The sequence below is a fragment of the Phacochoerus africanus genome, chromosome 9 (genome assembly GCF_016906955.1).
Source record: "Phacochoerus africanus isolate WHEZ1 chromosome 9, ROS_Pafr_v1, whole genome shotgun sequence".
NCBI classification, from domain to species: domain Eukaryota; kingdom Metazoa; phylum Chordata; class Mammalia; order Artiodactyla; family Suidae; genus Phacochoerus; species Phacochoerus africanus.
In genome coordinates, this window is record NC_062552.1 from 21,296,651 (window position 1) to 21,322,691 (window position 26,041).

The 26,041-nt window shown below is 46.9% G+C and overlaps 8 non-coding genes across 8 annotated transcripts; 2 read left to right on the forward strand and 6 right to left on the reverse strand.

Annotated features, from left to right (window-relative positions):
• Window positions 1–449: 449 nt before the first annotated feature.
• TRNAM-CAU (transfer RNA methionine (anticodon CAU)) lies at window positions 450–521 on the forward strand. The gene has a single exon. It is a non-coding gene; the product is annotated as a tRNA-Met (tRNA).
• Window positions 522–1,788: 1,267 nt separating this feature from the next.
• Window positions 1,789–1,870, reverse strand: TRNAS-GCU (transfer RNA serine (anticodon GCU)). Its single transcript has one exon. It is a non-coding gene; the product is annotated as a tRNA-Ser (tRNA).
• A 6,090-nt stretch (window positions 1,871–7,960) lies between these two features.
• On the reverse strand, window positions 7,961–8,034 carry TRNAI-AAU (transfer RNA isoleucine (anticodon AAU)). The gene has a single exon. It is a non-coding gene; the product is annotated as a tRNA-Ile (tRNA).
• A 654-nt stretch (window positions 8,035–8,688) lies between these two features.
• Window positions 8,689–8,761, reverse strand: TRNAV-CAC (transfer RNA valine (anticodon CAC)). Its single transcript has one exon. It is a non-coding gene; the product is annotated as a tRNA-Val (tRNA).
• A 1,146-nt stretch (window positions 8,762–9,907) lies between these two features.
• On the forward strand, window positions 9,908–9,981 carry TRNAI-AAU (transfer RNA isoleucine (anticodon AAU)). The gene has a single exon. It is a non-coding gene; the product is annotated as a tRNA-Ile (tRNA).
• Window positions 9,982–10,658: 677 nt separating this feature from the next.
• Window positions 10,659–10,731, reverse strand: TRNAR-ACG (transfer RNA arginine (anticodon ACG)). The gene has a single exon. It is a non-coding gene; the product is annotated as a tRNA-Arg (tRNA).
• A 3,608-nt stretch (window positions 10,732–14,339) lies between these two features.
• TRNAV-UAC (transfer RNA valine (anticodon UAC)) lies at window positions 14,340–14,412 on the reverse strand. The gene has a single exon. It is a non-coding gene; the product is annotated as a tRNA-Val (tRNA).
• A 4,633-nt stretch (window positions 14,413–19,045) lies between these two features.
• TRNAT-AGU (transfer RNA threonine (anticodon AGU)) lies at window positions 19,046–19,119 on the reverse strand. Its single transcript has one exon. It is a non-coding gene; the product is annotated as a tRNA-Thr (tRNA).
• Between the last annotated feature and the right edge of the window lie 6,922 nt (window positions 19,120–26,041).

Below are 26,041 nucleotides of genomic sequence, written 5' to 3' on the forward strand. Positions count from 1 at the left end.
GATCTTAAGTGTAGACTGAGCTCCATAAACTTGACGTGTACGTATGGTCCTCCCGGGTCACCGCTGCCCGGATCGAGATTGAGAACACGCCCACTGGTCCAGAAAATGGCCTTATGTCCCCCTTACCAGTCAATATTGCACCCTGCCTGCAAGCGGATCGCTTTCTCATTTCTAGCACCAGGTAACTTTGCTCTTTGAACGTCATAGAGGTGGGTGGAATTCTAGAGTACATCCTATTGGGAGGCATTTTTTTTTTTGCCCAACGTGACCCTTTTGAGATTTGTTTGAGTCCTTACATGCACAGGAGTTCACAGACGTTTGTGCTTTTTATTGCTAGGAAGTTTATTCCTCCTACTTCAGAAACATATCAGAAGGTATCCGTACCCCGAGTGGGACATAAGTCACGATATTCCTCATAGGAAAAAGGCCGCGCGAGGCAAGCGTCCGCCAGCAGAGTGGCGCAGCGGGAGCGTGCTGGGCCCATAACCCAGAGGTCGATGGATCGAAACCATCCTCTGCTAAGGCCGGTTCCTTTTGCGACACCCGCCCTCTCTCTCCCACAGCGCAGAAGCACAGGATGCCGCACACAAAATCTCCAATGTCACCACCACCACCACCCCCCCGGCCACCGGCTCTCGGGAAGCCAGGAAGCGTGAGCCGGTAGGGGAGGAGGGGGGCGGGGAGGAGGCGGCGGCAGAGAGGGAGCTGGCGCAAAATTCCCCCTCCTCACTCATTTCAAAACAGAGGCAAATCTCTGGCCCCTCTTACAAGAAGTGACAACTCTACCGTGAATTTCCAATGGATCAGCCGTATTCCCTGCAGCGAATATAACACGCCCTTGTCTCCAATTAGGATTTTCTATTGTCTTTACACTCCAAACAAAAACACTCTAAATTGCGTTTTCCCTTGGGTGCGAGTCTCTAGTCTTTGTGTGCCACCTCTTTTTTCACTCCTACGCACAATTCATCAAATTTCGATCTAGCAAGTTAATAAGAATGCTCGGTGATCCTTCTTAAAGACGTACGTGTTTACAGTTACCGTGAGGACACCATGCCATGCGTTTATAGGAAAAAACCGAGGCAAAGAAGCTAAATGCCGAAATGGCAGGAGAATGAAGGAATGAGTTAAAATTTTAAAAGTGTTGTGCATCCAGATCCCACAGTCTTTTTCAAAGGGGGAAAACACACGCAGGGAAGTCTTAGGAAAAAAACATTTTCTGGAAATGTTTTTAGTTAAATTACCCCTTAGTGATTCCTTACATTATGACAAGAAAATATAAATTCCTGCAAACAACAAGCACTCTGGAATAAGGAGAATTTTAAAGAAATAAAATCAATGAAAAAGTAGATGATGATGGGTGGGTGGGAGGGGGCATGGGGAGGGGGACCATGTTCTATTCTTTTACTTTGTTGCTTTGATGGTATTCGTTGGAGGTCCCCTAAACCAACGTTCTCCGACTTGTTTTGACCACTTATTTTCCATAAATTGTTCAGAGAAGAGCCTATCCAGCGTCTGACCAAAGCCTTAGCTCCAATGACTCTGCAGTTTGGGCCACCAGTGATAGGAGAGTGGTTGCAACTTGGATTTACCTTTCCTAAGCGTGTAGAGAGCAATTACACTCACCGAGAAGCAGGAACGCCCGAGTGTTGTAAAAGGAAATGAAACTACCTGACCAAAGCGAAGGGAAGTTGGAAGAAAGTGAGGCAGGAAAGTTGTACAATTATTTTGTCAAAAGTTCTCTGTCAATTTAGAGAAAATACAAATTTCAGGCATCACCCTTGGGATTCTCGACGAGGATGGGATTCGAACCCACGCGTGCAGAGCACAATGGATTAGCAGTCCATCGCCTTAACCACTCGGCCACCTCGTCACGCCTGAAAAGGCTTTTTTTTTTTTTTAATTTTTTTTTAACGCTTCCTTTTTAAACTTTTATCCTGCTCTTCAAACTGCAGTCATTTAAAGAGAATTTCCATACAAAGCCAGCTCTTTCCACGTTCTTCTAGATAATCTTTTAATGCTTGTATGTATCTCCAGCCTTAATTGTCATCCTTCCTCAGTTCTCACGCTTGACTTCCGGTGTCTGGTGAAATTCTTTCTATTCTCCCTAAACTCCATAATCCCTCCTTCTTCACTTCCCTCTGCCCTCACATCATCTGCCTTCCTTTTCTTTCTTTTTCTTTTGTTTCCAATATGAAGAACTTTAATTCAAATTATATCATTTTGGAAATTGCCTTCCTTTTCTTCTCATTCATCAGATCTCAGTTTAGGCCTTAAGCACTTCTTCCCATTCCCCTCATCCTCGACCTCCTATTTCTTTTCTTACACCTCTTCTTACTGGAGATCTACACTTGTAAAATTTCAAGAATACATTTCCTCTCACAATATATTTTCATTCCATATCTGCCAGAGTTTTATCCTAATCCATGTGTTTTTATGCTCAATTACCAAATCATGCCATTGTGCAATAAAAATACACTAATTAAAATGTTAATTTCAGTTATTTGCAGTAATTATATATCTCTGTTTAAGTGGGGTTTTTTCTGACATGAATTACCTTCACAATTAGTAGTAGTATTCAGTGGAAGATATTGAGACAATCTTCATAAATAATTTGTCATATATGTAGAGTCAGATTGTTTTGGAAATACATTGTGAACCAAAGTTTGGCACTTGCCATCAGCCTCTTACATGGAGTAAAACATGAACCACTGCAGCTACAAAACTGCAGCACCCCCTGAGTGGAGCTCAGGGTGTAGACCAGGAGTGAGGCAATCTGTGCTCTAGGAAAACTATCAGATAGTCAAGATACTTTCAGGAGAAGATTTTATGTGCCTGATTATGGCACCTCCTCATATCTAGAAGAATGCTAAAATCCTTCATGGTGATGTCAGCCCTTTGTGACTGGTAGTAACCTTCAGGCGATTAGCAACAAACATTTATAAAAATGCTTGTTTGCTTTGGAAGATGTGTGCGTGCTGCCCGAACCTCCCCCTTACCTTTATCTATCCTGATATTCCCCCTTTTCTTCCTAGGGTGGTATTTCAACCTGGTCTATAGTTAAGGATAAAGAATGTCACAGACATACATAAATGCAGTCACCTCCAAGGGTGAGAGCTGGTGAATGCTGGAGTCTGAGAAAACTCAGGACTGACTCTGATAGCTGATGTGCTTATCAAAGGAAAGATTTCAGTGAGCCCAGGTCTCTTTTGTTCCTGCTTCCCGCCCATTGCAAAAAATGCTATACATCCTAGCTCCTCCCTCACCGCCTCCAAGTCCTTTCTCAGAGCTACCTGAGATGCTGACTCCCAGGTTTAAGTCCTAATTTCACTCCAAATAAGATTGAACTCTCAACTTTCAGGTCGTAGATTTTCTTTTTCAGTTGACGACAGCTTATAGTGAAAGGGCAGGGACTATTTTCCCCCATCAATTCATGCCTTTGGGAATGAAAATTATTTAGGTAGGAATGAGAATAATTCAGTGAAAATTAGCAAAAACATTAGTTTTTGAATGAGGGTGCAGCCTGCAAAAGGCGCATTTTTTATTTTTCAAGGTACACTATTCAGAGTAGAATATGCAAAATACTTCGACTATCTAAATTTAATGAAAGGTGGCAAAAAATAGAATAGAAAACAGCGCTTTGTTTATAGGTGACACTCAGGAGACACCAATATTTGCATTTGTTTGATATTGCCAATAAGAAATATTTGTACAAATTTGGGTGTAAGAATGCAAAACAAGTCGGAGAACGTTGGTTTAGGGGACCTCCAACGAATACCATCAAAGCAACAAAGTAAAAGAATAGAACATGGTCCCCCTCCCCATGCCCCTCCCACCCACCCATCATCATCTACTTTTTCATTGATTTTATTTCTTTAAAATTCTCCTTATTCCAGAGTGCTTGTTGTTTGCAGGAATTTATATTTTCTTGTCATAATGTAAGGAATCACTAAGGGGTAATTTAACTAAAAACATTTCCAGAAAATGTTTTTTTCCTAAGACTTCCCTGCGTGTGTTTTCCCCCTTTGAAAAAGACTGTGGGATCTGGATGCACAACACTTTTAAAATTTTAACTCATTCCTTTCACTGTCTCCTGCCATTTCGCATTTAGCTTCTTTGCCTCGGTTTTTCCTATAAAACGCATGGGCATGGTGTCCTCACGGTAACTGTAACACGTACGTCTTTAAAGAAGGATTCACCGAGCATTCTTATTAACTTGCTAGATCGAAATTTGATGAATTGTGCGTAGGAGTGAAAAAAGAGGTGGCACACAAAGACTAGAGACTCGCACCCAAGGGAAAACGCAATTTAGAGTGTTTTTGTTTGGAGTGTAAAGACAATAGAAAATCCTAATTGGAGACAAGGGCGTGTTATATTCGCTGCAGGGAATACGGCTGATCCATTGGAAATTCACGGTAGAGTTGTCACTTTTTGTAAGAGGGGCCAGAGATTTGCCTCTGTTTTGAAATGAGTGAGGAGGGGGAATTTTGCGCCAGCTCCCTCTCTGCCGCCGCCTCCTCCCCGCCCCCCTCCTCCCCTACCGGCTCACGCTTCCTGGCTTCCCGAGAGCCGGTGGCCGGGGGGGTGGTGGTGGTGGTGACATTGGAGATTTTGTTTGCGGCATCCTGTGCTTCTGCGCTGTGGGAGAGAGAGGGCGGGTGTCGCAAAAGGAACCGGCCTTAGCAGAGGATGGTTTCGATCCATCGACCTCTGGGGTTATGGGCCCAGCACGCTCCCGCATGCGCCACTCTGCTGGCGGACGCTTGCCTCGCGCGGGCCTTTTTCCTATAGGCATATCGTGACTTATGTCCCACTCGGGGTACGGATACCTTCTGATAGTTTCTGAAGTAGGAGGAATAAACTTCTAGCAATAAAAAAGCACAAACGTCTGTGGGACCTCTGTGCATGTAAGGACTCAAAACAAATCTCAAAAGGGTCACGTTGGGCAAAAAAAAAAATGCCTCCCAATGGATGTATACCAGAATTCCACCCACCTCTATGAACGTTCAAAGAGCCAAAGTTACCTGGTGCTAGAAATGAGTGGAAAGCGATCCGCTTGCAGGAGGGTGCAATATTGACTGGTGTAGGGGGACATAACGCCATTTTTGGACCAGTGGGCTGTTCTCAATCTCGATCCGGGCAGCGGTGACCCGGGAGGACCATACGTACACGTCAAGTTTATGGAGCTCAGTCTACACTTAAGATCTTTGTATTTTAAGGTGCCTTAAGTTGGTCCTTGAAGAAAGGGTTGGAGAGAAAGGGCACCACAGAGGCCTGACAAGCAAAGAGAAGGGAGGCGGGGCCCGGGGGTGGGCGAGGAGGAGACGGAGAGAACGGGGATAGGACTAGAGGAGCAGCAAGGGAGGGAAGCACCGAGCCGGGTTGCTCGGGGGACCTGGGAGCTGGCAGGTCCATGGACTCCTCCGGTCTCAGCCTCTGAGGTGCGCCAAGCGGCGGTGATCACCAGGCCACCAAGGAGGACGACCGGAATTCCCCGACGGAGACACGGAGGCGAGGAGAGAGCAGGTAGGTGTTCCGAGGCCCCACAGGCGACGGCAGGGGGGCGGTTAGAGAAGGGCTGGATCCCACCTGGATCCGAGGCCCACCCCTCATCAGAAAATTCCCACCTTCACGCCTGCCGGCGGGACACATCTAAATGCCCATTTTGGTTGCATTTGGCCCCTCAGGCTCCTGGACTCAGGCCCCTCTCTCCCACAAGTGCCCTCCTCTCCCCCAACCGCGCCACGCACACGTACACACACGCACACGCGCGCGCGAACACACCCACACACACACACCACCAACAACACCACACACACCCCAGAAAAGACCATCTGACCAGCACTGAGGCTTGCAGCCAGAACCCTCCAGACAGACGGACCCGGGTGGAGCCTGGAGCCCCAGTCCACTATGCGCTCACACTGCTCGCCACAAGCAACACGAGGCCCCCGAGTTTCCCAGAAAGGCAGTGCCAACTGCCCGCCCTAGGACAGGCCACTGTGCTAACCAACCGCACCCGGAGCTTGCAACTCACAGCACAAACCCAAGAGGCCTCAGCTTCCCCCTCGTCATCCTCCGAAGAGGGGAAAAGGCCTGTTTCCAACCAAGAGGACATCCCAAGGATCTGATACGCCCTCCCGCCTGACAGAGCCAAAAGCTGACAGAACAGAGGAAAGGACACTTTTCAAGACACCAAACATCAGGCAAAGAAGGATGGTGGAGTTCCCTGACAGGAAAAAAAAAAAAAAAAAAAAAATGAATATGAAGCCACCCTGCTGGGACTTGAGGTGAGAAGCAGAGGGTGGGTACCGTCGTTCTCACCTCCTGGAGCGAGTTTCCAGGCCCCGGTGAGGAGGAGAACAGGAACCCAGGCCGGAGGCTGGTGAACTCCCTGGGTGGAGGAGCGTCCAGGAGACCAAAACTGCTGGAGCTGGCAGGGCAGAGTATCAGAAGGGACGGGGCCGTGATAAGAGACCACGCCAGAAAGAAGGCTGCGTTGAGCTTAATACTGCTCAGCGCGTGCAGGTAGGGAGCTGCCAAGCCTGGGGAAAGAAAGACGCCCCGCAGGGGACAGGCAGTGAGTGACACGATCCTGAATGTCCTTGCAAGGCAGAAGCCACGGTGCTATCCTCGCTCACACGATCCAGTCTGACTCCGTCCTTAAAAAAAGAAAAGAAAAAGAAAACAAAAGCTTGCGTTTTGTGGTTCTTGTTCAAAGTGACCAAAGCGCTGCGCCTGCGGAGGGCCAGAAAGGTATCCCGAACCAATCGAGCTACCGTGGTGTTTCCTCGCAGGGCAACCTCGGCTGAGGGTTAAGAGTTAGAAAAGTGGGAAAAGGACAAAGCATTAACGAGATATATTTAGTATTGTTGAGGTTTGGAAGGAGTTTGATCGGCCAATTTAGGGATCGACCTGGAAAACTTCAATAAACTGATGAGCTCAGGGTCCAAGATAAGTGTTGGTGTGGCGGTTGCGAAAAGCCCAAACGAAGAGCGCTTGTTTTCTGTTGTGCTGACAAATAAAGGGTGGGGGGGTGAAAATAATTAGAAATCATCATGCTGTAATAACAGAAAGAGAAAGAAAAACTACACTCGCAGGGAGGTGAGGGCATGTGAGGGGAGGGACGGGAGGGAGGGAGTCGGGAGGGATTGGTATTCGGCAGTGGATGCGAGGGAGGGAGCATGGGGAGTGGAGGTGGGTGATGGCGGGATGAGGGAGGGTAGTGTACGGTGTAAGAGGGGGGAGTCTATCCGGAGGTAGAGTCAGGTGAGAAGAGATCGAGTGCAGCTGTTTCGTTCTGTATTTATTGGGTATTGTCCTGTTACAGGTTTAAGGCGGGCATTGTCGTGAGCGCGAGCAGCGAGAGAGAGAGAGGTTAGTTCGGGAGCGGGAGTGATCGAGTTAGCTCTGTCTATCTTTCTCTTCTCTCGCGTCGCGCTCGGGTATTTCATTATATTGCTTTCTCTCTTTCTCTCTTTCTCTCTCTCTCTCTCTCTCTCTCTTATATGTTTTGCTCTCGTCTCTCTTTCTTTCTTTCTTTTTCTTTTTCTTTCTTTCTCTCTTCTCTCTTTCTTTCTTTCTTTCTTTTCTTTCTTTCTTCTTTTCTTTCTTTCTTTCTTTCTTTCTTTCTTTCTTTCTTTCTTTCTTTCTTTCTTTCTTTCTTTCTTTCTTTCTTTTTTTCTCCTGTTCGGCACGGCGCCCACTCTCGTGCCCTCGGTCCCTGCATGACTCTGTCCTCAGCCATCGGGGCGGGAGGAAAAGGAACACGGCCCGGACAAACGCTGAACTTACGGGAAGCCGAGGACGGAGTTGGGCTCTGAGGGCCGGAGAGGAATAAGAGGGTAACGGATTCGGGACGACTGGGCGCCCTGTACGCTAGCTAATTCCCTGGTCTCCGTAGGTCCAGGAGCGAGTTTCCTGGGAAAAGGGCGGGGCGCCTCCTCCGGGAGGCGGCTAAAGAGAGTGGCCCGTACGGGGATCGAACCCGCGACCTTGGCGTTATTAGCACCACGCTCTAACCAACTGAGCTAACCGGCCCTCGACAGCTGCGGACTTCCTGGGTTTTCTGTTTCGGGGGGGGGGGGGTTGGGCTTGTTTCCTTGTTTCTTTGTTGCCCTCCTCCGCCCTCCCTCCGCCCCCCCCAACCTTTTCTGAGTGTCAACTTGCAAGTGATCGTTACTGCTACGCGCGCGTTCGCTGCGTTGGTTGGAGGGACTTGGTACTGTTGTTCCTCTAGGGAGGCTTTGTTGCTGTTGCCTTGCATCTTGGTACTGTTGTTTCTCTAGGGAGACTTTGTTGCTGTCGCCTTGCATCCTCAATCAAAAGAATGAGACGCTTTCTCTGAAGGGAAAACCAAAAGGAACGGAGGAAAGAAAGAGCACTGGTTTGAAGTCGTCCTCCTAGGTTTGACAGAGGAAGCGGAAGCTTTTGGAGGAAGCTGCGGCTAAAGGCCCTGGAATCCATGCAGGTATGGGCTCATTTGCAAGAGCAAATGGCTGGCAATCGGCCCCGGCCCTTGGGGGTGAGCCCGGGGTCCCTCCTGAGGAGCGGAATAGGGCGCCTGAAGGAGATAGTCCCCCTCGTCGCAGAGGTCCCCCCGAGGTCGCTCTCCGGGGACACCTCTCTCCTCGATGTACCTGTGTCCTCTGCAGGTTCCTCCAGCGTTCCGGGAAAAGTGCAAAAGACAGGCGCTGTTCCCGCCCGGTTTCGAACCGGGGACCTTTCGCGTGTGAGGCGAACGTGATAACCACTACACTACGGAAACCCTGCTCCGCTGCGTCCTTGTTATTTGCCTCCCCCTCCCTTCCCGAACACCCCCGTCCCCGTCCCCAGCCCCCCACCCCCACCCCCACCGCCTCCACTGGGGACCAAAAGCGAGAAGAGACTTCTCTGGGAAGCCCAGGGCGAGCAACACTGAATTCCTCTTTTCTCTTTTCCTTTTCCTTTTTTTTTATTTTCGCGAAATGATACTGCGCTTTTCTAATTGAAATGAGTAATACCGACGTCAGGGAGTCGCACCAGGCGAGCACGAATGCCGAAGGCAAGATGTTCCTGTCCCAAGGCAGGACATTTTAGGCAGCCTTCGGCTTCGGTGGGTTTCTGAACATTGCTCGGTTTCTGTTCTGTTCGGGTTTACCTGAGCTTAGGGAAGTTCTGCGTGTGGTCGCCATCTCTTGGTGTCGGAAAATGATCGCAGGAGAGGAAGCGGGATTCGGGGCACTTGACCTCCGGACGCTGCTCGGTCTGTGTCCGGCGGTGCTTGACCGGGAAAAACCGAAGGACGGAGAGGAGGAACGCCCACTGGTCTGGCAGGCAGTCCTCTCTTGTTCCTCTCGGACCTCGAGTCTGCGCCAACGGGACACTCACCGACCAGAGTCCGACTACAGTTGCTGCTCTTGATAACAGCGTCAATGTCCTGTAATTGCTGTGACAGACAGCCTCGTTAAGGTACTCCGTCGGTTTGGGTCAGCAGGGGGGCAAGCTGAGGGAACAGATCCCCGAGCCACGGGCCACCCGGCCAGAGGCTCCTAAACCGGACACATCTTGCCTCCCGAAACGGTGACTGAGAAATGCCACGCGTCGGTGGTTAATGCCAGCTTCTTTGGTCTTCCCCTTGAAGAACACCCCGAGCGCAAAGACCAAGTTGGCGTGGACGCGAGGCTTGTCTTCCACTCGCGTGCTCGGCGCCCCGCAATAAAAGCCTTCGTTTGGTTCAAACACCTGCGGACTGAGTTTGGCTGGTTTTCTGTGCCGATGGCCCACCAGACCTTTGCTGCGTTGCGCATGGAGCAGCCAGGTACTCATGGGGTCTCCGAAAGGTAAGGTGGTTTGGTTTGGTTGAACGTTCCTTGACTAAATTCTGGGAAGGAATTTTTAAAAGATTTAAGCGAAAGCGCAGCCCTCAGGCGGCGGCCGGTTAGCTCAGTTGGTTAGAGCGTGGTGCTAATAACGCCAAGGTCGCGGGTTCGATCCCCGTACGGGCCAGCCTGACTTTTACGCCTCACCCACCATCCAAGGTGGGTGGGTGGCATGTGTTCCCGTGTAGTTAGTTGATTGAGCCTCGGAGCCCACGACGGCTTACTTAGGAAGGAAGAAGAGCAACACGTTGGTTCTCCCCTAAATTTTGAGAGCGTCGAACCGGCTCTCTCCTGGCGGTCGCGGCTCTGGCAGGCGAGCTCCGCCGGGCTTGAATGTAGAGAGTGGGCGTCAGGACCAGCTCCGACAGCCGCTCCCGTAACCCCGGCCTTTCTGGATTTAACAGGTCCTCGGTCAAAGCCTCCTCTCTTTTGAACAGGAAATGGGTGGGTGGGGTAACCCAGTGAGAATAACATTGGCGAAGGCGCTCGGAGACCCACGTGGTTTTTCTTTTTCCTTCGTCGTCGTCTTCCTCCTCCTCCTCTGCGCGTCTTCTCTCAAAAGCCTTTTGGATTTGAAACTGTGTGTAGGTCTCTCTGTGTGATCCTTTCCCCAGATTCGCGGAACGAGGTGGAAACCGAGAGCTCCTGTCAGCTTGCGGCTGTCCGTTTGCTGGCCTTTGGAGGGTCCTTGGGTGTTCGGCAAGAGGCAGGATGGCAGGGAGGGGTGGCAAGCAGCAAAGCGAGAGCGACATCGGAAGAATTGGTTTGGGTGGATGCCGGAAGGCGGGTGTGTCAAAAGAGACACGAGCCAGCCAGGAGTCGAACCTAGAATCTTCTGATCCGTAGTCAGACGCGTTATCCATTGCGCCACTGGCCCGCCTGCTCGGGCCACCCCCAAGGTCCCTCTTTGTCAAAGATAGGCTGCAGACGGCGTTCGTTGCGCTACGAGGAGAGCGAGAACCACCCACCTGCGGACTCCCACAGATTTCATGTCGCTTGTGCAAAGGTTCCTCACTACAACTCTGTGTTCCACCTCCCCACTGAAGATAACAAGCGACCTCGACTCTTAGAACTTCCCGTACATGGCAGAAAGAATGCTATTCCTTTAAAGCAATTTTTCACCTGGGCGTGCCCTTGGCACAGTTTTGCCCTCTGTTAGCCTGCCGTGCTTCCCCCTTCGTCCTATAGTCTTACACACTCCCATGGCTACTGATTATGTGTGCAAGGGCGGTTAATGACGGCCCTGTCTTCTTGTCAACGAAGCGTCTGTCATGAGAGAAAGCTCGTGTCTTTGGAAATGCATTTGGTTGTACGAATCACACACCTTTTTCTCTTCCTGTTGAAAGACCACTACTCACTAAGAGGGACAATCCTGACCAAATGCCGTGACGAATCGGGCGTCGGATAAAAGCAGGCAAAAGTACACGGTAAAGGCCGAAAGAGGCAACAGTTCCATAGCGGCACCCCCACTTCAGAAATCATACTGCCCACAGACTGTTGGGACTGAGGGACTGATTTAATACCACCGAGACTCCAAACAGACAGATATGCTCTCTTTAGACGACGTGGTTATTGGTTTATCGCAGTTTTCAAATCAGGCAAAGGCGACACCCCCCCCCCACACACACACACACTCCCCCACACCCCCACCGCCTCACAATGTAAAACTGCCTTGAGAGGAGGATCTCTGGGTTGAAAGAGAGGAAGAAGCGAGACACGGTGTAGTGATGTTCTCTAATGGAGCGGACCGGGAATCCAGAGAGCAGGGTGTCCTCATCCCCGCTCGGCCGTCTTTTGCCAAATGGCCTGGGCAATAAAAGAGAGGTGAGCAGCGCTAGGAGAAATGGGAAGGTTCATTGAGAGAGTTTGAGGAAGTTTTACTTGAAGGAGTAAGGATGGGGGTCAAGTTCATGGATGAGGAAATGTCAACCAGGGACGGAAAAGTCTTTGAGGTGGAACATAGAACACGGGCACACATCCGTGGTAAACAAGAGGGACTGGTCACAAATAGGGAGAGCACTGTGGTTGGAGGGAAAGGGGCGGTGAGGTATGAAATGAGGCTGAAGACGTAGGAGTGGCCTTGGAGAGGATTTCAGGCCATAGTCTTCAGGGTCACGCGATAACACAGCTATAACACATTTTAGGTGACGGTTGGCTCTTTTAGCAACACCGTCTTCTGCCTTTTTATCCCTTCGTCCCGGTAAAGTTCACGGAATTTGACATCTGGGGTCTGACACGATCTACATCAAAAACCCCCAAACCCAAACCCAAGAAACCGCTGAAGTTCCCCCAAAACAGGTTGAGGGGAAAACAAACCAACAAAGAGCCGCTCAGGCGTTTGGATCCCACCACACCCCTCAGCCCACCAGGGCCAAGAGCCCGGCAAATGCGGCTTCCCCGAGTGGAATTCCGACTAGCGACCGCCGCCGCTGCCGCCCGACCGTACCGAGCTCTGTAAATGCAGATGCACTGATAGCTCAGATGTGGCAGTAAAATTGCCCGGGACGTGCTTTCCCCCATGTTCCCGCCTTGTACCCGGTTGTTGACGGAAAGAATCAACGAACGATCTACGTATTCTAGGAAGAGAAACGCCTTTTATATCCCGGGACACAGCCTCTCAGAGAGCCCCGAGCAACTGCTTCAGAGAAGCGTGGATTTCAGCACAGGCTGGTGTCTTGTCAGAACAAAGAGCGCCAAACCCGACGGGGCACCTTCCTTTAAGGTTCCCCAAAAGACGGAGCAGCAGGCACAGGGCGAGTCCGTCTGGCCCAGGCACCTGGCAAGTACTACTAGCCCCCAGGTCCCAGGAAGGGAGGCATGTACGCGTTTTCTTTAAAACGAACCGCCTTTCTTCGGGTAACGCGCCCTCGGCTTTAAAGGTTAATGGTTAAAGCAGACGTCCAAGACAAGTTTAATAGGTCACAGAGCAGGCAGCCCTAGCTAGCAAAAAGGCTTAGTTAATTCACAGTTAACCCAGAATGACTTTCCCATATCTTCTTAGGTGAACACGTCTTCCTTAACAGTCAAGGAGAAGTAGCATGTGCCGAATGTCGTGGGGTTTGTGTGTGTGTGTTTTTTTAAATAACCAAAAATCTGTACCGCGAACACGCACACATCACCAACTCAGTATCCTGTTGAAACACGTGGGCCCCTCTCCTTTCTCCCTGGTGAGACATTCCTCCCAGAGCCCAGCAAATGCAAAGCGCGCGCCGCGTGGGCCTGACTCGGAACAGTCAAGGTCCCGACTCCGCGAACAGTCGGGCTCCTTGGTCGCGACGCGGACCGTCTCCTCCTGCTGGGCGCGCACCTCGAGCGGAGCCGAACGCTGGAAAGACCCCAGGGGAGACGCTGCGGGACCAGATACCCTGCTTGCGAGGTCCCCAGCGCCCGAGTCCGTGTATGCGTGTCCCACAGACTTGCCTCTAAACACGCACGCAGGGAAGCCCACTCCGACCCCATTCCAATGCGGCCAGGACCGTTCTGGGCCCAAACGCCACTGGCTTTTGAGCCCCGTGAAGCAGGAGGTCTCTGGGCCCAAAGGACAACTCGTGGAAGCGGCAGGGCCCGGGGGTGATGCGTCTGGGGCTGCAGACCCGGGCACGCCGCCTGCGCTTCCAGAAAAGGGGAGACGTGGCCTCGACGGCGTGCGTGGAAACACCTGAGCAGAGAGAGAGGCATCGACCGGCGCGGACCGCGGGCCTAGTCCGTGAGGGTGCTGGCGGGGTGAGGACGGCGGGCCCCGGGGAAGGAGGAGAAAAAAGGAAAGGACAGGCAAGTTAAGCAAAGATCCCGTGCAGTCGGGGAGACGGGATACTTTTCCAATGCGTTTCCTCCATCCTCTGCGCCATTCCTTTCCACCTTCTCCGCATACGCATTTCCTACTGACGGTTTCCGAAAGTATTTCTGGCAAGAAAAAAATGTCGGACATGGAAGACTTGTGCTAGCACCACCCTTGGTTTCTGGATTTGTTTGACTTTAGTCTACTTGTTCGACTGAATGCCTCCCTCCCTTCCCTCATTTCTTCCTTGACACTGCAGTGGGCATTCCTCAGCTGCGTACCGCTTCTTTGGTTACTTTTCATGAAGTGCCTGTTCAAATCTTTTGCCTATAGACGACCCGTGGACGTGACAACAATCAAGCCTGTTGAAGGAAATTTTGGAAAATACTCCATGCCTTTGAGATGAGCAGCTGCATGTTAGGCATCACGTAGCAAGGGCCCGGCAGAGAAGAAAGGTTGATAGAGCCAAACCGAACACCTCGAAGGCCCGGGAAGAGAAGCCCTAGCCAGACTGGAAGGACATACGCATGATACAAACTTGGTCAAAGGTGCTGGATGCAGAGGAATCGAGGAGTCTTCAAATTCATTAGGGACTTGAGTAAGAAGGAGGTCTGAGCACGGCTGGTGTGCGGACGTGGAAGGCTGGGGATCCCCGGGAGCAAGCACCTGGTACAGCGGACAGGGTGGCAAAAGCCTGCAGGGGGCGGTGTTTCCGCCCGGTTTCGAACCGGGGACCTTTCGCGTGTAAGGCGAATGTGCTGACCACTACACCACGGAAACGGCCCGGAGGTCGCCGCCGTTTCACATCGCCCATGAAAGGGCGTGCTCATTTCCTTCGCGTCCCCAAGTGCAGCATTTACTATCTCTCCCTTCGTCTATTTTCAATCTCGGTACTTTGCTTTCCCCGCTCCCCGCACTCACTCCCCCCCACCCCCCGTCACAATTTGGTTCAAAGAAGACTACAGAAAGTCTATGATTCATAATGCAGCATGACTTAAAGGCAGTGTCCAAAGTCCTTCCCAACAGCAGACAGGGTAAGAGCACACTCCTAGGGCGTTTGATGACAAGAAGCTACCTGGTACGGTTATCCTGTGACTTTGATTTCGATGTCTCTTCCTCACCATAGATAGGAGCCAGGACCCACCCCACGGGTGCCCTCCGGACCACCAGACTTGTGGCAATGCTTGTCTGGAGGTGACAACTGAGCAGGGGTGGGCATGGGCTCTGCCCAGTCGACTCTAAGGACGGGGTGACAAGCGGAGGAGTAGTGTTTGGGAATTCACGTGCCTGGACTTTATGCTGACTGAGAGAATCTAGGAGTCACCAGCCAATCTTTTATCCAGTGTCATTCGTCCTGTCTTGCAGTGCCTGTGCTTTGAATGAGCTCAATCTGTTCCACAGACCACCTACTTGCCTAGGCCTTATTATTATTATTATTATTATTATTATTATTATTATTATTATTATTATTCCTTTGTAATCTGATCTCCATTGTTTCAGGCTTCCCTTCCCGGCGTCGCCTCCTCCGAGGAATTCAGCACAGGACAGCTCTGCATCAGCATCTTTTTGACAAAAGCAAATTTGAAAACTCTTGCGCTCAGCCACTAAAACTTGGGTCAGTCATAGTGTTCCAGGGGACAAAAGAGTGATGACACTTTCCCAAGCAGCAACATTGGAGTCTCCCCCCCGCCTTTCCCCTGACCTCCAGTTGGCAGCATAAACGATGGCTTCTTGTTTTTTAATACTTGATTAGAATGTCCTTAAAAGAAAGTAATGAACAGCCCACAATGTACCCAATCCTCCAATCCTGACCTAGACCCTGGAGCTACCAGGTGTCCTGAAAAAGTGTACAGGCCTGGGATAGCAAAGGGCACATGCACTGATGATTATAAGAGGATGGCAGGAAATCAGTGAGTAACTGGTGAACTTGCCACATGGAAACCACAGAGATAAGCGCTTATGCCTCTTCCCAGAAGCATAGAAAAGGGGTACTTTCCCAACTCTTAGTGTCAAGGAGACTCTTCCTGAAGAAGTGACCGCTGATCTGAGTCTTACTAGTTGGAAAGAAGTGAATTGGTTGAGGCAGAGGGGAATCTGGCATTCGGGAGAGGAGCACAGCAAGAGAAAGCAAGGTTTTTTGGGGGGAGATTCCAAAGGAGCTCAGCTAACGAGGCATGGCCCAGGGAGAAGTAAGACAAAGTGGCAAAATATGAGTCAGAGCAGGAAGAATGGGCTCTGGTGGGGTTGGGGCGTCCACTTAACGCTTTGATGGGGTGGGATGTGGAGAGTGGGGAAAGTGTGAAGAAGAGAAATGACCCTTTCCTTTTCAAGCTGAAGACCCCTCTGTGTGCTTGCTAGGCAGGTAAGGAATTCAAGGGGCCAAGAATGGAGACACAGGAATGAGGAAGGGGCTTTGATGAAGGAAAGAGTGTGGTGGCTCAAGGCGAAGGCGGAGCTCTCACATCAGGGAGATGGGAGAGGGAAATCCCACAGGGAGGAGAGGGAAAAGAATCAGCAATTGACTTTGATCGGCTAGTGGAGGCGGTGGCTGGAGTCAAGTTTAAGCCCTGTTTCCTCGCTGAGACAGAACCTTGGAAAAGAGTGTCCACTTAACAGGCGAGAGAAGGAATCCATTTTGGGCTGTGCTGAGTGCTAAGTGCCCATGTGCCCTACAACTGGAGATGGAAACAGGAGATTAAAGGGGGGAGGGGCCTGGGCAAGACTGGTAGACTTGGAGGTGACGAGTTAGTCCCAACATGATGCTACAGAGACAATTACGGGAGATGCAGAGATGAAAGAAGAAAGAACAACCCAGCATCTCTTTGAGAGGGTAGTGTTTTGGTGGTGGAATCATAACCGTACTGCCAGTTCTAATAAGTGCCCAGATATGTGAAGCTCTTCTTCATGCATTCAAGATTGGGCTTCGGCAGCCAAATGCTGTCATCGTTGTGGCTTGGGCATGGCTCCCGTGGTATGGTACTTTGCCTGGAACCAATTTCAGTGTGGAATTGTAGCAGCAGACTCGGCACCACCCCGCACCGTGAGCAGGGAGAAGAGGGTATGATGACAGGGAATAAGCTCTTAAGGCTGCCCAGGGTCTGCAGCAGAAGTCTGTCCCATGTAATGTGGAGGTTTCCACCTCTGCCTCCCATAGGAAAGATCTCCAGTTTAAAACTTGATGGGAACCCGCCCAACTTTTTCCCCCTCGACATTCCAGCATTGCCGCTCTGGGTTTCAATCTTTCCCATCCTTGATCCCGCTGACTGGTACCCCGATGCCTGTGAAATGTGCAGTGGGAGGAGGATTAAAGTGAACAGAAGTCAGTCTGCATAGACAAGGTGATTCATTAGGCTCGAGCCCCCAGGAAGGCACTAGTCAGGTCTATGAGCTGGTCAAAAAACCAAAAGTCAAGGCGGGGAGAGTTCACAGGAGAGGCAGTTTCTTTCTTGGTGGTGGTAGGTTATGGGCCATGTGAAATGTCATGGAAATCAGGAGCAGTGAGCATCCACTCACTTCAGTGGGTAGAGAAATGGGATTTCCATTAGAGCGGAGACCCTTTCGGGAAGACCTATCTCTGAGTTTACAGGTTTCATTTGGGAATCAGTTTGTAGAGACCAACGTTGTCATGAAATACCCACCCCTCCTGGCAGTGGTTCATATCCCTGTCGATCCCTTTGGCTGCCAATGGCAGTCAGCGTTCCACCCCCATTGATCCACAACATAGTTCTTCTGACACACTGCAGCCATCCCAAATGCTCACGACAGGGGCCACTAGCCTGTTAGACTGTTGTGGGGAGACACAAGCAACTGTTTGGAAGGAAGCCCTCATGAGAAATGCTGGGCTCATTACCGAAGGTAGGGGAGGAGGGCATGTGAGGAGAATGGCAAATACTTTAAAAATATTTCCTAGTGTGTGAAAAGACAAGCAGCAGATAAACTACTAAATTTCAAGTCTCAGGATTTAATGTATTTTTCCAGGTTGATTGGGGTTTTTTTTAGAGCACGTGACTAGTAAATGCATGAGGATGTTTCTGATCAAAAGTACTGTTTTTTAAAAAATTGAACTTTTAAAATTTAGTTTGCCTGCACCTTTTATTTGAAGAAAAAATAGGACTTGGTGTGCTTGTCATTAATTTTCTCTTATTCCTTTTAGATGTAATCATTTTTCTTCCCCTTCCAAAATTTCTGGTATAGTTTGGAGTTCCAGTGATCACATAAAAAGGAGGAAAGACTTATAACACTACTTGATTTACACTACTGTATTTTTTTTTTCTTCTCTTTTCTTTTTCGGTTGTACCCATGGGACATGAAGTTCCTAGGCCAGGCATTGAAACTTAACTGTAGCTGTGGCAATGCTGGATCCTGTAACCCACTGCATCTGGGGCCAGGGAATCAAAGGAGCACCTCTGCAGTGACCTGAGCCACTGCAGTAGGATTCCTAACCTACTGCACCACAGATGGCACTCCTACACGACTCTAATTTATTTTAGAATTTTTTTCTTGTTCTTCTATTCTTTTTGGATTTGATTTGACTTAAAGCAAATGAGTAAAAACAACTCTAGATTATCTAATGAATTTAGAAAAGAGCTGTAAACATACAAAAGTACAGCACTCAAAAGCAGACCCATTGGAATTAGATCACCCTGTCACTAGTCTTGCTTCACAAATGATGGTTCATGTAACTGTACTGTAAATGTCACTTATCTGGGAGCTTGTAGAAATGCTGACTTGTAGGCGCCATTTCCTAGGTAGTAATTAGAAAACTGTCATTGTAATGGGTCACTGGGGCATTTATTTGTTCACAAAATTTTAAGAAGCATGGCAGTAAGGTGCTATTCAGTGTTCCAGAAAGATATGTGGATCAAAATTGGGGGCAATTGGAGAGATTAACCATTCAATGAGCCATTAAAACAAGTATGTTTTTTTGTCTTTTTGCTATTTCTTGGGCCACTCCCGCGGCATATGGAGGTTCCCAGGCTAGGGGTTGAATCGGAGCTGTAGCCACCGGCCTACGCCAGAGCCACAGCAACGCGGGATCCAAGCCGCGTCTGCAACCTACACCACAGCAACGCTGGATCCTTAACCCACTAAGCAAGGGCAGGGACAGAACCAACAACCTCATGATTCCTAGTCGGATTCATTAACCACTGCACCACGACGGGAACTCCAAGAGGTAATTGTCTTAAGCACATATAACGTCCATCTCATAATGTCACGGCCAGTATCCTGAGTTTTTAACACAGATGGTTTGTCATTTCTTTCATTTCACTTGCTATAAGGAAAGTTGCTGTTACTATCTTTTTTATTTTTTTTTAAAGTGAAGTACCAAGGAATGCTATTCCCTTCTACTGGTGAGACTTTAAGATATGTAAACTCCAATTTCTATCCGCTGTATTTAAAATAACACTAACGTAGGCCCTGCTGGGATTTGAACCCAGGATCTCCTGTTTACTAGACAGGCGCTTTCACCAACTAAGCCACAGAGCCATCTCTGAATGGAGGCTGACTCATATATTATTTGGAAGAGATTTCACTTTCTTGTCTGACCAATGCAGTTCTCATTTGATTTCTGATCAAGGGAAGAGCCTTGAGACTATTCAGGATTTTGTTCTGGTTCTTGTACTTTCTCTAGCTAAGAAAAGGAAAACTTTTGTAGCCCCTGGACCCTTGAAATATGTAGTCAAACCATTTCACTTCTAGGAGGTTTTTTGGTTTTTGGTTTTGTTTGTTTGTTTGAGAGGGAGTGCTGGGGTTTTTGTTTTTGTTTGTTTGTTTTACAACTTATGCAAGATATTTCCGGGTTTTGAATCTGCAATAGGGAGATGATGATATCAGTCACTGACTAAAGCAATGAAGTTTGTTGGGAGAATAAACTGAAATGACATGGAAATCCCTTGGCAAAGAAGAGGCACTCAAACACTGGTAGTTTTATTCCCTTGGTTGCTGCTAAGCTGTTCCTATTTATCCCACAGGAATTGACCATTTTCTCTTATTCAGGAAAGTGGCAATTCGCTGTAGCACATGACAGTACCTGCGTGGGAGCATTGACCACCAGACAAGTCAGCCTTGCGAAGGCTTTTGCTGGTTGAGGCTGAGTCATGCTCTCTCTGGGCTGCAAGCATGGAAGATGCCCAGACTCCAAAAAAGAAAAAGCCACTTTAGCTGAAGGTAGTAGAGGAAAAGTCCCAGAGATCTGTATGGGTGACATTCAGGCCTGGTCCTGCCAAGATGAAACTAAAATCAAACTTTGCAGTTCTTCACAAAAGAAAGAGAAAGAAAGCAAAAAGAAAGAAGTAAGGAAGGAAAGGAAGAATAATAAAAGAAAATGGTGGAGGGGAAGGAGCAACACAAGTAAAATAGAACATATAACTAACCAAGAAATTAAAGGCTGAAACTTAAATGTGGAGAGTCCAGAGTCTAGTGAAGCAGGAGATGGAGAAGACAAATCTGAATACACCTGACCTATATGAAATCTTAGCAATGTTCCCGGTTATCTTCTTTCCTGGACAATTCATAAGACTAATGTAATCAACTCTAAGTACATGGAAATATTAACAGCCTATAAATATATTTCTAAACGCAAACTCTTCTCTTCATATTTTGAGAAATGTAACTGCATTTGACATGGGTGAAATCAAATGCTATTTTGATTCTCTGTACAACCAGAAATTAGTGGATTCTTGGGTAATAGCTAAGACTTCTAGTAGGGTTTTTTGGTGGTTTTTTTTTTCCTTTTTCTTTTTGTATTTTCTTTGAACAGGAAAAGTGAAAAAGAGGTCATTCTTGCTTTGATTCCAATCTTAGGGGGAAAACATTCAGCCTCTCAACATTAAATATGTTAGTGCACATCTCTTCCTCCTCCTCCTTTTTCTTTTGTAGATAACATTTATTTGATTAAGTAAGGTCCCTTCCATTCCTAGTGAATTTTTATCATGAGTAGATATTGAATTTTATTGAAAGCTTTTCTACCTCTTGACATGATCATGAGTTTTTTTGTGCCTTGATAGTGTATTATTAATATGGTGAATTATAAAATATGAATTACATTGATTAATTTTTGAATGTTAAAACAAACTGGGGTAAATCTCATGTAGTAATGACTTTTTTTTTTTCTTTTTGCTATTTCTTGGGCCGCTCCCGCGGCATATGGAGGTTCCCAGGCTAGGGGTCAAATTGGAGCTGTAGCCACTGGCCTACGCCAGAGCCACAGCAACACGGGATCCAAGCCACGTCTGCAACCTACACCACAGTCTGCAACCTACACCACAGCTCAAGGCAATGCCAGATTGTTAACCCACTGAGCAGGGGCAGGGACCAAACCCGCAACCTCATGGTTCCTAGTCGGATTTGTTAACCACTGCGCCACGATGGGAACTCCTGACCTCTTATCCTTAGATAGATAGATAGATCGATAGATAGATTGCTGAATTTAATTTGCCAATATTTGTTTTAAGATTTTTGTGCCTATGTTTATGAGAGATGTTTATTGGTCTATAGTTTGCATTTCCTTAATGCTTTGTCTCATTTTGGTATGCATATTTAATATATATCCTAGAAGTAAATAAAAACTAGTTTCTCTCTGGGCCCACTGTCTTATTAACCAGATATAACACTGGTTGAACACTGGGTGAAATCTTTCCACAGGGTATGTATCCATCATTCAATGGCTCATAGCTGGACAGGGGTAGACATGAAATGTGTGATGGATATATACCACTGATGGTGATCTCAATGCATGTTTTTGAATATTGTAAATTGAAATGTGCAAGTCCTAGTTTGAGGACCAAGGGCAAAGGAAGGAGGAGTAATATGAACCACTGCTGAGTTCAGCAATAGTTTCCATGAACTATAAGTGCCCTTATTTAGTGACTAGCACCACAATGTCATCTCAAGAAGGATTTTTTTTTTAACCTTTGTATGTACTGCTTTTTCCCCTAGTGCCTTGAAAAGCTCTCAGTATATATGATTAGACAAACTTAATAAATGCAGACTAGATTCAAGGTGTTTCAGGAGAATAGAAATGGAGAGTGAAGTTGAATATTTGAAGAGATTTTAATCTTGTATTTGCAGGTAACACTACTCATTAAGATTGTCAAACTTGTATGTGTAAGACACAGGTAAGATAGCTATTTGTCTCCATACATCAACACTGAGTCAGGTTCACCGGAGTTTGTTCTTAGTCATAATACTTATCTGTGTCTACATTTAGCCTTTTTATCTCACATTGATTCTAGTGAGAGCACTTAAGAATTTTTATTGGCTTCAGATTCTGTGGTACAGTGACCAGCCCATCTATACAACATGTAAAAGATCCTGGGTTTGATTCCCAATGAAACTACAAAATCGCTCATGTTTCCATTCAAAAGAAAGATGGTGACCTTTATGTTTGTAAAGATTGTAAGATAACTTAGAGACTAATTGGTTGCTTCTCCAGTTTCCTTTTCTGGACGCCCATTCAAAAGCATTGTGCAGTGTGGGGCCATGCTGACTTGAACTATCAGATAATCTCTCTGGTTTTCATAATGGCCCAAGAGACAACAAACACAAAATATTTTAAAATAGTACACAGCTGGAATTCCCATTGTGGTACAGTGGAAAGAATCCAACTAGTATCCATGAGGATGCGGGTTTGATCCCTGGCCTCGATCAGTGGGTCAAGGATCCAGTGTTGTCCTGAGCTGTGGTATAGGTCACAGATGCGGCTCAGATCCTGTGTTGCTGTGGCTGTGGTGTAGGCTGGCAGCTGTAGCTCTGATTCGACCTCTAGACTGGGAACTTCCATATGCCGTGAGTGTGGCTTCTAAAAAAAGCAAATAAAAAACCGACACAGCCAGTGCCTGGTTGAAAAGATTCTCATTATTTTAATTCCATAGCAGTTATAATGTTAAGTACTTATAATTGCAGAAACAAAGTTTACTTTAGCAAGTTTGAGCATTATGGGTGGAGAAATGGAGTTAAAGAAAACTTCAAGTGTATGACCTCAGAAACTGGAAGGCTCCAGTTTTCTTTTAATTAGATGTATGATTTCTCACAGAATCACATTTTAAGGAGGGTGGGTCAGACATTCTTTTGTAATTCTGTAATGAAACATGAACTTTCTCACAATGTTAGTGGAGTGAAAGTTGCTACCTATGTAGGAAAACTTGGCACTACTAAATAGAATGGAAAACACTTTTTTAAGGACTATATAATTTTTCAATGTCTGATAATTTAAAAGGTAATTAAAAGCCTGAGAATTGAGAATAACTGTAGCCACCTAGATCCAAATATCTCCATATATTAAAAAAAACACACACACACAAACATAACCAAATAAAACCGCATCTTCTCACCAACTGGGAGACAGAGAGAACTACAAACTTCAAATTATTCTTACATAAAACTAAAAACATGCAATTCAAGCATACCTATCTCTCGGGAGTTCTCAAAGGCAAGTCTTAAAAAAAAAATGCTGAAAAAACAGGATAGCCACATTGAGGGGAAAAAAACCTTTCACCTTTATCTCAGAGTATATGCAAAAAATTAACTCAAACTAGATCATAGACCTAAACAAAAACACTAATTTATAAAACTCTGAGAAAAAAATATGGGAGAAAATGATCATGACGTGGATTAGGCAAAGGTATTTTAGGATAATACAACATGAACCATAAGGTACAAAATTTTTTAATGTTAAAATTTTCTCCATCAAAATGAAAAATTTCTGTTTTTTGTTTTTTTGTCTTTCTGCCATTGTTTGGGCTGCTCCCACAGCATATGGAGGTTCCCAGGTTAGCGATTGAATTGAGCTGTAACCACAGGCCGGCCTATGCCAGAGCCACAGCAATGCTCACGGCAACGCTAGATTTTTTAACCCACTGAGCAAGGCCAGTGATCAAACCCACAACCTCATGGTTCCTAGTCAGATTCATTAACCACTGAGCCAATATGGGAACTCTAAAAATTTCTGCTCTTTGAAGGATATCATTTTCATTAAGAAAATAAAAAGACAAGTCACAAATTGTGAGAACATATTCAAATACATAAGTGAGGAGAGGATGGGATCCAGAATACAGGAAGGTCTCTTACAAGGCAATAGTAATTACAAAACCCATTGAAAGTATGGGCAAAGGACTTGACTAGACACTTCAAAAAAGAAAATATATATAAAAAAAAAGAGCTAATAAGCATATGAGAAATGTGCATTACTCATTATGAGGACTGAAAATTAACACCACAATGAGATAAAACTTTAAGTAGTAGACTACCTGAAGTACAAAAGTCTGACAATACCAAGTGTTGGATAGGTATGGAGCCAGGGTAATTCTCCTATAATGCCATGTAGAATGTAATATGGCACCACCACTTTAGAAAACATTTGGTAGTTTTTTTTATAAAATTAAACATTTACCAAATGACTCAGCAGTTCCACTCCTAGGTATTTACCCTAAAAGAAATGAAAATAGGGGAAGGATCAGGATGGCAGGCAAAGGAGTAAGACGTCACGCTCCCACAAACACATCAAGAAATGAAAACATATATGATTGTTAATTTTATATGTCATCATGGCTAGGCCACAATACCAAGATATTTGATCAAACAATAGTTTAGATGTTGCTATGAAGGTACTTTTTGAATGAAATTAACATAAAATCAGTAGGCTTTGAGTAAAGCTGATTACCCTCCATAATATGGGTGGGCTTCACTTCAATCAGTTGGAAACTTTAAGAGTAAAAAGATTGCAGTATCCCAAGGAAAAGAGAATTCTGACAGCAGACTGCCTTTTGACTCAAGAGGCTACATCAACTTTTCTGGGCTTCCAGTCTATGGAAATACTCTGCAGATTTTGGACTTGTCAACCTCCACAATTGCATGAGTCAATTTCTTAAAATCTCTTCTCTCTTTCTCTTATGTGTATGTATATATGCATGTATACATATTAAAATGAGAAAAGCTCCAATTTCCCAACTGAGTAGGGAAATTCTTCAGTACCACATTTTTCTTCCCTGTGAGTCTCCTTTATTTTTAATAGAACCCTTCACTTCTGGTCACCAAATGTGTGGAAGTTTTTTTCCCCAGACCAAGCAATTCTCTGTGACACCACCTGGGTGTCCTACAATGTCAAACCTGTACTATCTACCCAGAGGTAGTGTGAAATCCTACAGGTTAAGGGCTCAATCCCATAAGACTGCCCACCACACACACACACACACACACACACACACACTTTAACATCAGTATGAAAGTCAGATGGCTAAGAGCCAGTCTTCCTCAACTTCCCCTTACCCTCATTCTGCCCATCTCCTCTGCTCACATAGTGCAGTCTGGCACCAAGTCTTGCTTCTTAATACCTCCTCTTTCAACTGCCTCCCCATGCCCATTGTTAACTACCTGTTGTTAACCAGGTAACTTCCTTGTTTGAATCTCTTTAATGTGTGTTGATGTCTTCAGTCCCCCACACATTTGCAAGTCTCCAGTCTGTCCACATTTGCTTCCTCCTTCATGACAGCCCGAGAAATCTAAACCCAAACTTGTCCCTTTCCTACTTAAAATCTTTCCACAATTCTCCATTATGTTTGGAACCCTGTCCACACCACATGACTTAGTTTATAAGCATATCCATGATCTGCCCCTTCTCCCCAACCAACCAACCAACTTCCAACTTCCTTGGAAGTTAGCTTAATATATCTACTCTATCCTCCAGACCGGCCTGTGCATATGTTTTGTCTTTGGCCTTCAAGACCCTTCTCTTTTCTGTTCCACATCCATAATTTCCACTAATCTGTCCCCCTCCTTGCTTATTCATTCTTCTGCCTCCTGTATTCTGCTGTTGGCGGCTTCTAATGAATTTTTTATTTCAGTTATTGTATTTTGCATCTCTTCTTGTTTAAGGTTTATATCTCTTTGCTCAGTGTTTCCTGTAAATTATCCATCTTTGCTTCCAGTTTATTTCCAATGTCTTGTATCGTCTTCAGCATCAACAGTCTAAAGTCTTTTTCCTGGAGGCTGAGAATCTCCTGATCGCTTAGCTGTTTTTCTGGGGTTTTTTCTTTCTCCCTCATCTGAATTATAGTTCTTATCTTTTCATTTTTATAGGTTTTTGGTGTGGTGACCTTTTTACAGATAATAGAGTTGTAGCCTCTCTTCTGGTGTCTGTCCCCCTTGTGGTTGAAGTTGGCCCGGGGGCTTGCTGGAGGCTTCCTGATGGGAGGGACTGATGTCTGCCCACTGGTAGGTGGAGTTGATTCCTATTCCTCTGGTGGGTGGGGCTTTGTCTCTGGGTGAGATTGGAGGTGGCTGTGTGCCTGGGGGTCTTTAGGCAGCCTGTTTACTGATGGGCAGGGCTGTGATCCCACCTGGATTATTGTTTGGCCTGGGGCTTCTCAATGCTGATGGGTGGGGCCAGATTTTCCCAAAATAGCCACCTCCA